Consider the following 14,780-nt stretch of genomic DNA (forward strand, 5'->3'; position numbering starts at 1 on the left):
TCTTCTCCAATTTTCCTTTCCTGTTCCAAGCTCATAGGATTGAGGAGAGGCTGACCCCATCACTAAGACTCAGGCCAGTAAGTTAATGATTGAGGCAGGGATGGGAACATACCCAAGTCAGGCAAATCAAAGTCAGCCTTGGGCTTTCTGTTGGAACTGTAGAGGAAAGAAGTGTCAAAGTAGAAAGCTGTCAAAAGATGGATGAAAATGATCTTTTTCTTTTCTTTCACAATCTGGATTTTCCAAGGATACAGAGTAAGCAGGACTCCAAGTTGCATTTCCAGGCTTTTCCTTTGGTTCCATAGCTTACATGATCCTACCTGTGGTTTCTGCCTTTCATCTCAAATGCTAAAGAACATCTTTAAACCAGCCCAAGGAATACTAGTTATAATGATTGTAACTATATTTATTGCAGAACTAAGTCGATTAGTAGGTAAGTTTTAGAAATTAAACCAGGCCGGTCGTGGTGGCTCCCGCCTGTAATCCCAGCTCTTTGGGAGGCTGAGGCAGGTAGATCACTTGAGGCCAGAAGTTCGAGACCAGCCCGGCCAACATGATGAAACCCCATCTCTACTAAAAATACAAAGAAATTAGCTGGGTGTGGTGGCACACTCCTGTCGTCCCAGCTACTCAGGAGGCTGAGGCAGGAGAATCACTTGAACCCTGGAGGTGGAGGTTGCAGTGAGCCAAGATCACGCCACTGCACTCCAGCCTGGGTGACACAGTGAGACCCTGTCTCAAAAAAAATACAAAACAAACAGAAATTAAACCAAAACATGTTTCTTAAAGATCCTTTGGATCAAGTAAACTAAATTATGTATACTAGAAAAGAAAGCTAAAACTAGCAGGTCTGTTTAAGTTTATATTATAGCTCTGCTCTATATTCTGCATTTTTTTTCTGAGAAGTGTTTCAATGTGGGAAGAAATTTCAGTAATGAGGTTTAAAGTGGCAACAGCAGAGATTACAGGAATTTAAAATATCAGAGGATTAAAGAAAGAACAGGGAAAAGCCAGATTTCAAAGTGTAATCATATTGTGGAAATGGGATCTAACTGGGATGTTCTCCAAGAAAAGGTCAGTTCTCATATATTCTGCCTTTGAATATCGTGTTTTACTACCAAATGAACATAAAGCCATACATGAAAAGGAGAGGCTGAACAAATTCTAAAGAAAGCAACAACTCCCTTTTACTCAAACCCAGTTAATGGACAATCCCAGCTGGCTACTGTGAAAAGGCGGCCACGGAAAATCTCATAGCTGAGAAATAAGATACAGCTTAGCCCCACCATCTGCTGGTCCCAATTTTACTCTGCACACTCATGTTCACGGAATTGCTTATTTTGTCATCACACATAACAATCCATCACCAGCCTCCACCCTCTCTAATCAGATGCTGGTTAGCAGAATGTCCACCTGTCTTATCCTATCAAGTTGACACACTGAAGTTGAATTGAGGCAGAACTCATGGTCTATCTTGTAATACAGGCCAGGAAACTTCTCTAAGTATTATCCTTTGTGGTCTCATCAAAAAGCTGAAAGAGGGAAAAATAATAATAGATACAGGATAGATAAGGTGAAAGGGAATACTACAAATTTTACAAAAGCAATGTTTTGAACAATGAAGAATTTATGAGCAAAGCCAAAACATTTTAAATATATAAATAATGTGAAAATAATTCGAAGACAATTTAACTCAAATGTTAATTTTTGTACTTAAACAGAAACCTCTCTAAACTCTTTGTGGTTTCCTTTTCCCCAATTATTTTTCAATCCATTCAGCAAAAAGAAAATCCCAGCTTCCTAAGAGGAAAGATAAACAAACAATAAAATGTAAAAACTGATTATAAAATAGGATTGTAGGGAGGAAGTGAAGGAGAGTGAATGACACAGAACAGCACATGCCATGCACTCTGTCCAGGCTACCAGTAAATAATGACTAAGACTAAAATACACCATGGGTCTGCAATGTTACCTCGGCTTTTAAAGCTAAGACTAAGTTCGGCTAAGCAGTTTGTACTTTAAGGCCCTGGGATTGGATCCAGCATGTGAACAGGTTTAAATGCAGACTAAGGCAACCCTAAATCAGAATATAAGTTTAAGAGATATTATTACCACAAAAAAATCCTTCCATCCATTTTCTATTTCATACCACTTTTATTTCATATTATTTTTACATAAAACAGTAGTTCAATAGTTGGAATAGACCATTTTTTTCCCTCACAGATATCCTTAAAATCTATACAACTACTTGGTGGTAGTTGGATAATTTCATCAGTTTAATTACAATCAGTTTAAGCACAACCTATGAATACAACTGCTAAATGAAAAGGAAGTTCTTCCACTATCCCAGAACCAACAGTGTTTTATTATTACTAGGCTCAGACAGATAGAGACAACATCAACTATAACTGAACCTGGCTTTTTTATTTATTTTATTTTTTATTTTATATATATATATATTTTATTATACTTTTAAGTTTTAGGGTACATGTGCACATTGTGCAGGTTAGTTACATATGTATACATGTGCCATGCTGGTGCGCTGCACCCACTAACTCGTCATCTAGCATTAGGTATATCTCCCGATGCTATCCCTCCCCCCTCCCACCACCCCACAACAGTCCCCAGAGTGTGATATTCCCCTTCCTGTGTCCATGTGATCTCATTGTTCAGTTCCCACCTATGAGTGAGAATATGCGGTGTTTGGTTTTTTGTTCTTGCAATGGTTTACTGAGAATGATGATTTCCAGTTTCATCCATGTCCCTACAAAGGACATGAACTCATCATTTTTTATGGCTGCATAGTATTCCATGGTGTATATGTGCCACATTTTCTTAATCCAGTCTATCATTGTTGGACATTTGGGTTGGTTCCAAGTCTTTGCTATTGTGAATAATGCCGCAATAAACATACGGGTGCATGTGTCTTTATAGCAGCATGATTTATAGTCCTTTGGGTATATACCCAGTAATGGGATGGCTGGGTCAAATGGTATTTCCAGTTCTAGATCCCTGAGGAGTCGCCACACTGACTTCCACAATGGTTGAACTAGTTTACAGTCCCACCAACAGTGTAAAAGTGTTCCTATTTCTCCACATCCTCTCCAGTACCTGTTGTTTCCTGACTTTTTAATGATTGCCATTCTAACTGGTGTGAGATGGTATCTCATTGTGGTTTTGATTTGCATTTCTCTGATGGCCAGTGATGATGAGCATTTTTTCATGTGTTTTTTGGCTGCATAAATGTCTTTTTTTGAGAAGTGTCTGCTCATGTCCTTCACCCACTTTTTGATGGGGTTGTTTTTTTCTTGTAAATTTGTTTGAGTTCATTGTAGATTGTGGATATTAGCCCTTTGTCAGATGAGTAGGTTGCGAAAATTTTCTCCCATTTTGTAGGTTGCCTGTTCCCGAACCTGGCTTTTTTAAACTTAAGTTTTACATTAACTCTAGAATTGGAGCAGTAGAGCTATTCTTGACAAGAATTTCCTACAAAACATAAATGGTTTATTCTCACTACCAATTTTTTCTCTTCTTTTAACTTTTAATTTCTTCTCATGTTATTCCAGTGCCTAAGCCCTCTAGCATATTGTTTAATAGAAGCAGGGCTAGCACACATTCCTAACGTTTTTCTGATTTTAATGGAAGGGCTTCTAAAGTTTTATCATTAAACATGGTTGCTCACTCTAGGTTTTTGTTATATTCTCTTTATTAGGTAAAAGAAATTTCAGGTTTTTTTGTTTGTTTGTTTGAGACAGTCTCGCTTTGTTACCCAGGCTGGAGTACAGTGGTGCGACCTCAGCTCACTGCAACCTCCACCTCTCGGGTTCAAGCAATTCTCCTGCCTCAGCCTCTGGAGTGGCTGGGATTACAGGCGCACACCACCACACCTGGCTAATTTTTCTATTTTTAGTAGAGTTGGGGTATCACCATGTTGGCCAGTCTGGTCTTGACCTCCTGCCTCAAGTGATCCACCTGCCTCGGCCTCCCTAAATGTTGAGATTACAGATGTGAGCCACCATGCCCAGCCTAGATTCCTTTTAATCCAAATTTGCTAAGAGGTCTCTCTCCTTTTGGTTAATTATAAAATTTATCAAAAAATTTTAATGTCATCTATTAAAACAATCATAGTGTTTTTGTTCCTTTAATCTTTTAATCCTTTAATACAGAGAATTACATTAATATGTACACACTACAAAATTCTATTCATTTAGTATTTTTTCACTGTATTCACTGAGACAGTAATTTCCCTTAAAAATTTTTTTTGGTATTGTCCATGTCCACTTTTGCTATCACTCTCATAAAATAGTTACTTAGTTTTCTCTTTTTCTATTGCCTGAAATAAGCTGTACAATACAGGGACAATCTGTTCTGTGAAGGCACAGTGAAACTTTGCAGCAAACTTTCTAGGTTTTAGTATACTCTGGTAGGGAAAAGACGGAGAAAGGAGGATTTCGGATTACTAATTCACTGTCTCGAATGAATATAGGTTATCTAGATCTTTTTGAGTTGATTTTGGTATTTATTTTTCTAGAAAATTTTATCATTTTCACATTTTAACTAATGATCACATTTATTGACCTAGTTATCTACCGCATTTTGTTTTGAGAGAGTTAATGTAACACAGCTGAGTATAAACTAAAGCCAGCCATCCCAGATTTTTCTTTTTTCTTTTTTTTAATTATACTTGAAGTTCTAGGGTACATGTGCACAACGTGCCAGTTTGTTACATATGTATACATGTGCCATGTTGGTGTGCTGCACCCATTAACTCGTCCTTTACATTAGGTATATCCCCTAATGCTATCCCTCCCCTCTCCCCCTACCCCACGACAGGCCCCAGTGTGTGATGTTCCCCACCCTGTGTCCAAGTGTTCTCATTGTTCAGTTCCCACCTATAAGTGAGAACATGCACTGTTTGGTTTTCTGTCCTTGCGATAGTTTGCTGAGAATGATGGTTTCCAGCTACATCCATGTCCCTACAAAGGACATGAACTCGTCCTTTTTTATGGCTGCATAGTATTCCATGGTGTATATGTGCCACATTTTCTTAATCCATTCTATCATTGATGGACATTTGGGTTGGTTCCAAGTCTTTGCTATTGTGAATAGTGCCACAATAAACATATGTGTGCATGTGTCTTTAGAGCAGCATGTATATATACATATACATATACATAATGACTACATTAAAAACTATCAATTTAAAACAAGTACTAAAGTTTCCCTCAATGCCAGAGGACAAAGCCTTGGGACATAACTACATAACTTCCAAAAACTCTATAGCTCTACATAACCACATAACTTCCCAGAACTAGATCTATAGCACTTCAACAACCAGTTAGACTCCAGTTGTGCTTGCTTTCCTTCAGACAGTTTTTACAGGATTTCTCCTTGTATATAATGGATAATTTTTAAAAGAATTAAATTATAGTTTCAATTTTCATACTCAATACAAAAGGCTTTACTATCAGATTACACAATTTGTTTAATCATATGTGAAAGTCTCAAAGTTTATCATTGCAATTAGGTCTGCCCTGACCAAATTCATTGCTTTTGGTCCCATATATCCCTCTGTTTCAACCTGTGATCTCAGACCCTTTTTCTCTTAGCATCAGTTTTCTAAGTCACAAACTGTTTTTTATCTTTTTAACCTTTTTTAAGTTTAGTTTTTATTTTTTTGTAGACATGGGGTCTCCCTATGTTGCCCAGGCTTATCTTGAACTCCTGGGCTCAAGTGATCCTCTCACCGGGTCTTCCCCAAATGCTGATGGGTTACTGTGCCCAGTCTTAAACTTTTAAGGTAACTTCTTTTGAGGTATAACTTAAGTATAATGAAATGCATCTATCTTAAGTGATGAGTTTTGACAAATGTATATACCTGTGTAACCACAATAATCAAGATATAGAACATTTCTACCAACCCCTCGTCCAAAGTTCCCTGTGCCCCTTGTCAGTCAAGCAATCAACCCACCCTGGTCCTAGGCAACCACTAATCTTATTACACTGTTGATTGGTTTTTCCTGTGCAATTTCAAATAACAGCAAGTACACAGTATATACTCTTCCTATCTGACTTCTTTCACTTAGCATCATGTTTTAGAAATTCATCCATGTTATTGCATTTATCAGTAGTTCATTGCTATTCATTGTTCAGTGGTAGTCCATTGTTTGAATATATCATAATTTTATAACTAGTCACCAGAAGATGGGCATTTGGGTTGCTTCCATTTCTTGCTAGTATGAGTAAGACTGCTATAAACATTTGTGTACAAGTCTTTTACTGAAAATATGCTTTTATTTCTCTTAGGATACTATCCTATATAATATCTTATAGAATTATGTTCAAACAACAAACTATTCGACAGTTTTAAAAAACATAACTTACTTCACATAAATGAAAGATTTACTGCTTATTCATCTGGAGGCAATCTTCTCTTAAAAAATAAACAAAGCTTGCTCTATAAATAACTGCTACTTCTACATATTGTATAAGTATACAATTCCCATATAACATGCATTCAAAGTTCTTCCCTCAATTCCTCAATTTTGCACCTGCTACTTACTAGAGGTTTGGAGGTATAATTAAGGAGACCTAAGACATAATCTGTATGTTGTAAAATATAAAGGCATAAACAGAGCAGAAAATACGAGATCATTCATAGAAAAGTCAATGTTTTAAATACACTCATTTAAAGAAATTATTCAAATTTGCCTTTAGCTTCACAGCTGTAAGTACTAAAAAGACAAATGTGTTTCTTGGAGTTACAACTGTAGGAGCACAGTATCAATCTGTGAAGCTGAGAGAGACAATGAGTGAGGATTCAACAAATACCTCTAGTCTTTTAACTTCTTGTGAAGCAGAATGATTGAAAACAACTAAGCTAACTTAACTCTATAGTTTTAATTCTCCAACCACATTAGGTTGGATCAAGTCATCAACCTAGTGTCACCTTATCATCTTAACAAAACAGTGTAGACTACACTTAAGAGGATCTGACTTAGTTTCATGTAGGGCTCAGGTCTCACTTAGCCAAACATGTACCAGGCCTGATTTTATCTATCACATAGAAAGGACAGACAAATCAGCAAAAGTACTCCAATAAAGCATGAGAGAGGGAAAGAAAAAGAAAATCTATAGAAATGCAGAGGAAGAGAAGATTATTTCCAGATCAAGGTACCAAGAAGCTAGTTCAAACAGACAGCAACGTAAGGCCCTTGAATGAGCAGAAGTGGGACATGCAATGATGTATGATAATCTAGTATTACTAGTGACAAGCTTAAAATCTTGGACCAAAATAAAGTTTCAAAAGGTAGAGTGTCTAAATGCAATGTGATATCCTGGATTAGATCTTAGAACAGAAAAAGCACATTAGTAGAAAAGCTAGTGAATCCAAATAAAGTATAGAGTCTAAACTTGATCTTTACTTCATATTACATATAGAACAATAAAGTTTCTAGAAGGTAGTACAAGAGGAATAGCTTCATTATCTTGGGATAGGGAAAGATTTCTTAAACAGGACACGATAATACTACCCATAATAGATAAACTGAACTACATTAAAATAACTTTTTATTCACCAAAAATCACTATTAAGAGAGTAAAGAAGGGCTGGCACAGCAGCTCATGCCTGTATTCCAATCACTTTAGGAGGCCGAGGAGGGCAGATTACTTGAGGTCAGGGGTTTGAGACTAGCCTGGGCAACATGGTGAAACCCCATCTCTACTAAAAACACAAAAATAGCTGGGTATGATGGAATGTGCCTGTAATTCCAGCTACTTAGGAGGCTGAGGCATGAGAACTGCTTGAACCTGGGAGGTGGAGGTTGCAGTGAGCCAAGATCACACCACTGCACTCCAGCCTGGGTGACAACTCTGTCTCAAAAAAAAAAAAAAAAAAAAAAAGAATAAAGAAGAAAGGCACAAATTGGGAGAAGATATTTTCAAGTAAGAAAAAGACAGACAACTCAGAAAAAAAACCTGACAAGATACTCAGCCGGTAACTCACAAAAGAGGATATCCAAATGGTCAGTAAACATGAACTTGCCTTCATTAAGTCAAGGAAAAAGAAATCTAAACTACAATTTGGTAACACTACACACCTACCAAAATGGTTACAAATTAAGAAGTCTGACAATGCCAAGCGTTGGTAAAAATGTGGGGCAATGGAAAGTTCTATAACATACTGGAATATAACTTGGAATAACTTTGGAAAACTATTTGTAAACAATATGCTGAAATTGAACACATGAATACCCTACGACTAAGCAATCCCAAACTTTATGTGTAAACCCAATAGAAAAACATTGCTGTGGTTTGAATGTTTATGTCTCCTCAAAATTCATATGCTGAAATCCTAACCTCCAAGGTGACGGTATTAAGAGGTAAGACCTTTGGGAGGTGATTAGGTCATGAGGGTGAAACACTCAGGAATGGAAACTTTATAAAAAAGGCCTAAGGGAGCTTGATTGCTCCTTTCACCATGTGAGGAGAAATCAGCAGTCTACAACCAGCAGGAGGGCCTTCACCAGAACCTGACCATGCTGGTACCTTTATCTTGGACTTCCCATCATCCAGAAACCTGAGAAATAAATTTCTGTTTATGAGCCACCCAGTTTATGGTATTTTGTTATAGCAGCCTGAGCAAACTAAGATAAGCATGTACCAGGGCACTAAAAGACACGTACAGAAATGTTCACTACAGCATCATCTATAATAGCCCCAAATTGAAAACAACCCAAATATCCAACTAATATTTGGGTTAGTGGACTTAATAAATATTTGTGATATATTCATACAATTAACTACTACACAGCAAAGAAAATGACTGAAGAGCTACAACATGTAAAAATATGGATGGTTCTCACAAATACAATGTTGAATGAAAAGAAGCCAGCAACATACCATCTAGTTTATATAAAATAAAAAAACAGGTAAAACTAAACTGTAATACCAGAAGTTAGCATCGCTGTTACCTTGTGGGAAACAGGAGCTATGATCTTGAGGGAAAATGATATGGGTTTCTGGGGTGCTGACAAATACTTTTTTTTTTTTTTACTGGGGTGCTGGTTACACATTTGTTCATTTGATAATTCTTGGAGCCATACATTTGCTTTGTATAGTTTTCTGTATGTATGTTACACTTCAATTAAAAACATAATAATCCACTATTTCCTAATTTTTCTCTAGCTCTAAGATTATAAACTTATATGTTATTTTGGACACTTAGTTTTCTTGGACTCCCCTTGTTCGTAGCCAGGCATGGTGCTAAGTTCTTTTACCATTTCTTCCGGTCACCTCCCGTTTAGCATAGTCCTCAACCTCCCAAGTCTTCCTCACTATACCAGCTTTCCATGCCTACACACACTAGCAAGAACAATATTCCTCAACAGGACTTGTGTCTTACTACATTCTCCACCAAAAGCCTTATGAGAGAGATTCTTTATTACATCCAGTCAAAAACCCCACCAAACAACAAGACTTTCTGGCAATTAATCAGTTTACCAGCATTGCCCAATATCATCTTTACATGGCCCTAAGTCTCTTTTCCTAGAGGCAACCAAATCTAACTTAATAGCAATTCCCCATTCAACAATATTCATTCAAATTGTTCTGACTCAACCCTCACTTTCAGAGAAAACTTCCAAAGAATCAGTACTCTTTACACGTTTTTTTCCTATAAACTATATCTCTCTGCAGTTATAGGTAATACAAGTTTATATTCATCTCGGTAACATTTGGTAGGCTTTAATTCACTACCATGTGATTTTTTTTCTAATTGCTACCTAGCAATGAATCTTCCTAATCAGACTTCTATTCTCTGCCTGCCTAATTTAGAATTAGCAAACAGTTGTGAATCTATTATGTGCCAAGCACGGAATCAGGTAACTACACAGTATTTAATCGAAGCATTATACCCTGTGAAGTACGCAGTGTTATTCCCATTTTAAGAGGAGAAATCTGAAGCTCAGAAGGTTATATGATACAAAAAAATAGAACTCAGATTTGAATTCAGGTCTTCTAATTCCTGGGCTCACTCAGCTAAAATCACACTTGTATAAAGCTTAAATATAAAAGTCTCTATATAATAAGTGTCTAACAAACACCTATGACAAGACATTCAAAATGCACTGTAATATTTTAAAGCTGGATTTTGAAAGGGAGACTGGGACGACAGGGAGGGGGTTAGATGTATACTAAAAGCCAGTTGATGTTAGGAATAGTTAAGAGAAAAGTAATGATTTTTTTTCTTTTCTTTCTTTTTTTTTTTTTCTGGTTTTGCTCTGTCACCTAGGCTGGAGTACAGTGGTGCAAATGTGGCTCACTGCGGCCTAGATTTCCTGGGCTCAGGTGATCCTCCCGTCTCAGCCTCCCATGTAGTTGGGACCACAGACACATGCCACCATGCCTGGGTAATTTTTAAAAAATTTTTATATAAAGCCAGGGCTTATTCTGTTGCCCAGGCTGGTCTCAAACTCCCGTGCTCAAGCAGTTCTCTCACCTTGGCCTCCCAAAGTGCTGGGATTAAAGGCATGAGCCACTGTGCCTGGCCAGAAAGGTAATAATTGTTGGTAACTTGCTACTAATGACTGACCTGGTTTTATGATAGAAGATACCTTGGGATAATAAAAAGAAAGTGAAAAAACAAGTTACTCAAAGAAACTATCAGGGGAGTCATGAATGACTGTGAGTACAATGCAACACTCAGTATGATATAGCAAACTAAGCATGCTCATTTATGTTGGTGACTGTATAAAATTTTGCATAACTTTTTAGGAATGCAACCTGGCAATATGTATCAAAACTCTTTAAAAGGCTCCTATCTTTTGACTTAATAATTTTACCTTTGGGTATCTATTGAAGGAAACAACCCCTTAAAGTTTTTACTTTATGTATACAGATGCCCACAGAATTTTTTAAATTAAAAAATAGAAATAAACTAATTTAAAAATCATTAAATAAACCTATTTTTAGGACTTTTTCCACATTTCTCCTAAGTCTACCTAACAAATTTCTCTACTTGTAAGCCACACTTCTTTGCCATTGTTTCTAGATATGGCTGATTTGGTACTTCAACTATAGATTATACATATTTGATTACAGTACTGATTGCTATCAGAGTACTTTAACATGTCTCATGGTCTAGATCATGAGATCCTTAAGAGCAGAAACTAAGTTACAGTCACATCAGTATCCTTAGCACACAGCAGTTAGTAAATACATTTTACAGAAATGAAGTGATAAAATTACACAGGATCCACACCTGGATGGGAGTGTGGTCCACAGAGGATGAATCTGAATTTTCTGAAGATCTATCCAACAAGCAGAAGCCGCAACTGTCAGAAGGTATAAGGAACCCACTACTAGCCCAAGGAGTAGATTTCCTATTAGAGGATGTAGCAGTAGTTGTATTACCCTGATAATGTTTTCATGGAAGGGGTATTAACAACATGATAGAGATCATGGTGACACTAACTTAGTAAGAACATGGGCTCTGAAGTGATACACACCTAGGTCTGACTCAGGTCTGCCTTAATTTGCTCATCCATAAAATAAAGGTGATGATGATAAAATCTCCTTTATAAACTTATTGTGAGGATTAAATAAGATAAAACATATAAAAGCTTGGCATATTGATTGGCTTATAGTAAGTATTCAATAAAGTTAACTATTATTATTACCTTTCAAACTTCTGGCTTCTACCCATACCAGTTGATTCAAAATGGGAAGGAAAGAAACAAACCAAATAAATCTAGGCAGCATCTTTAGGAAATGTGAAGTTGAATTAAAAACTTCACATTCTGGAGGCATAGTTATTATATTCATCACTTTTATTACTGGCAGATTTGGATGCTGGAGAAAAACAGAATAAAGAATCCAGTCAATATTTTTAAATGGAATTTGGATTTCAGGTAAAAGAAGGGCTTCCTATAAAGAAGTGAAAGACTGAGAACTAAAGACGGAATGAGTATCATGAGACGGAGGAAGAAAATGCCTGCCTAGAAAATTACTAATCCAATTTACCACTGTGCTGAAAGTACTATACCTTATGCCAGTGCAGCATGGTAATAATAATAACAGTAACAGTAATAATAATAATACAGTACTGACAGTAGCTACTACTTACACAATACTTACAATGTGCCAGGTACTGTTCTAAATGCATTAGATATACTAACTCACTTAACCTATTAACTCTAAGAAGAAAGCATTTAGGCTTAGGGGTCAAACAGGTCTGGCATTAAATCTTGATCTTGCCATTAACAGTCAAAAGCCTCGAGTAAGTTACTTCACTCTGAGCTTTAGTTTCCTAATGTCTAACTGGAGGTGAGAATACCGAACCCACAGGGATAGTATGAGGATTAACCAGATTGTGTGTGTGTATATATATATATATATATATATATATATATATATATATATATATGAACTACCTATCATAGTGCCTGATAGCTAGCAGATATCCTGGAAGCTTTATCTTTATTATTACTCTTAATATACTGTTAAATGTTAGGACCAAAGATATCATTCTGTAGGCCTGCAGAGTAGTTTAGAAAGAAAATCTTTTTTCTTCCTTCTTGAGTTCCTCTTCTGCCTTTTAAAAAATAGTAAGCATTCTATATTATTAAGCTTTTCTCAGAATGAACTATATATAAAATAAAAAATAGGTTATTATAAAGACAAAAAGACCTTTGGAGAAGGTGAGATGATACATTATACTGACTAGTTTGAACAGTAATGCTAATGTGCTCCCAATTATATTTGGTGTATGGTAGATTTAGTTACTGATTACAAGTAATTGATAAGTTACTGATTAGTGGCAAATATTGAGCAAGTTTACCTCTCTTTACAGATAGTGCACGTTTAAAAAATAAACCCATATTCTCAAACCATGTGGTTGAGAATATAAATTGGGGAAACATCTTTGGAGGGCAATTTGGCAATATCTATCAAAATTGAAATATGCTTATATTCCCTTTAGCCCCAAAATTTGAGTCTAATACTTTATCCTGCACAGGGTTTCACACGTGTGCATAAAGACATATGGACAGAGATAGTGACTGCAGAACTGAGGGTCACAGTAAACTACTGGAAACAGCCTAAATATTCATCAATAGGGAATTGGTTGAATAAATTATGGTATTGCCATACAATGGAATAAAATGCAGCTATTTCTATACATACTCATTTGGAACATTTTCCAAGATACATAGCTATGTGAGGAAAAGAACATACAGACAGTGTGTAATATGCTATAATACTATTTGTGTAAAGGGGGAGAGATGAACGTAAATACTATATGTATAAGAGCATATGTTTGTCTCGGAAAGGATACATAAGAAATGAGTAATCATGGTTATCTCTGTAAAGGGCAACTAGAAACGGGAAAATGAGGGGCAGAGGATGGAGAAAGCTTTACTTTTCACACACATCCTTTATATTCTTTGAATATTTTAACTATGTAATGTATAATCTATTCAAAAATTTAAAATACATTAAAAAGACCCTTGAACTAGCTTTAAACATTTTGTTTTTCTTCATCCCCAAGGAATAGTAGTGTTAAAAATACTACATTTTCTTAAAGTAAATAGTGCCGAAAAGAATAAAAATGGCATATGGCTGGGGGAATCTTCCAAAGAAACTACTCTACTCAGCCATCTCCTGTTCTTTTCTCTGCCTTTTAAGGTCACAGTAACATGATAGAAAATCTGGGACTCACACCATCTGTCCAGACAGTTCTATCACTGCTCATTTCTCTTGTTAAATAATCAGAACACTTCACACTTCCCAAACACTGCTACTATAAAGAGCTGTTAAAGCAGAATGAAAGAAGCTTTTTCTCTCCAGAAATGTAGTAGTTGGAAATGAACAGTTCTTTTGAGGTTTGCAGGTTTCAGATCATGTCAGTGAGAGAAAAAATTCAAGCCTTAGAAAGTAATTTAAGAATAACAGGACTCTAATACTGGCTCTAGAAATTATCTTTCTTAGAAAAAAGGTGACACTCTTACAGAAGTTCTCTAAGAATAGACGTAACAGTTTAATATTGAGATAATTATACATGTCTCTAATCTGTAAATTTCTCATGAGAATAAGAAGAGAAATAGTTTTCTTTACTACTACTACTACTACTACAGTAGTATTAGTAACAGCAGGTAATAATTACTTAGCACCCAGGACATCCTGACTCTCCTCAAAGCTCTTTTTGTGTATTAATTCTTTTAATCCTTAAAACCACTCTATGTGGCAATTTCTACTATAATTTCCATTTTACAGCTGAGGAAACTTAGGCAGAGAGGTTAAATAACTTGCTAAAGGTAATATAGCTGGTAAAATAAAGAGCTGAGATTCAACAGCAATCACACTGAATATTTACCTCTGAAGGTTATTTTGAGGACTAGATGGGTTAATATATGTAAAACGTTCAGAATAGTGCCTGACACACAGTAGTATTACTCAATGTAATGGATAAAATGATTACTGTTCAGAAAATCTAAAGGCCACAAATTAGGGTGGAGCTAAGGTTTCCCAGGTCAGCCTGACTCTAAAACCCATGCTCTTCAGGTTCCCATTCTCATTCTCTCTCTCAGAACTGAGAATAGACCAGCTGTATCATCAACTTGGACTGACAAACCCAGGGACACTTCCTCCTCACAAACCGTCCTTATAGGTATTCTTACTTCACAGGCATAACTGGACTCTATGGGTAAGCTAAGAAAGTGTTAGCTAATAATGGAGTCTTGAAAGAGATTTTTGGTTTTCTTTTCATTTTCAGTTACTTTTTT

At 36.2% G+C, this 14,780-nt stretch overlaps 1 protein-coding gene across 10 annotated transcripts in view; it reads right to left on the bottom strand.

Moving 5' to 3' along the window:
* Positions 1 to 14,780, bottom strand: part of FKTN (fukutin) — a 101,474-nt gene that overhangs the window by 30,482 nt on the left and 56,212 nt on the right. For 2 of the 10 annotated variants that reach the window (XR_010148600.1, XR_010148601.1), the window contains one exon: positions 11,679 to 11,850. The exons of the other annotated variants lie outside the window; for them this stretch is intronic. The gene's annotated coding sequence lies outside the window, so the exon portion shown is untranslated. The remainder of the gene's footprint in view (positions 1 to 11,678; positions 11,851 to 14,780) is intronic. 10 annotated transcript variants of the gene reach the window in all.

Source organism: Pan troglodytes, chromosome 11 (genome assembly GCF_028858775.2).
Source record: "Pan troglodytes isolate AG18354 chromosome 11, NHGRI_mPanTro3-v2.0_pri, whole genome shotgun sequence".
Classification (NCBI taxonomy): domain Eukaryota; kingdom Metazoa; phylum Chordata; class Mammalia; order Primates; family Hominidae; genus Pan; species Pan troglodytes.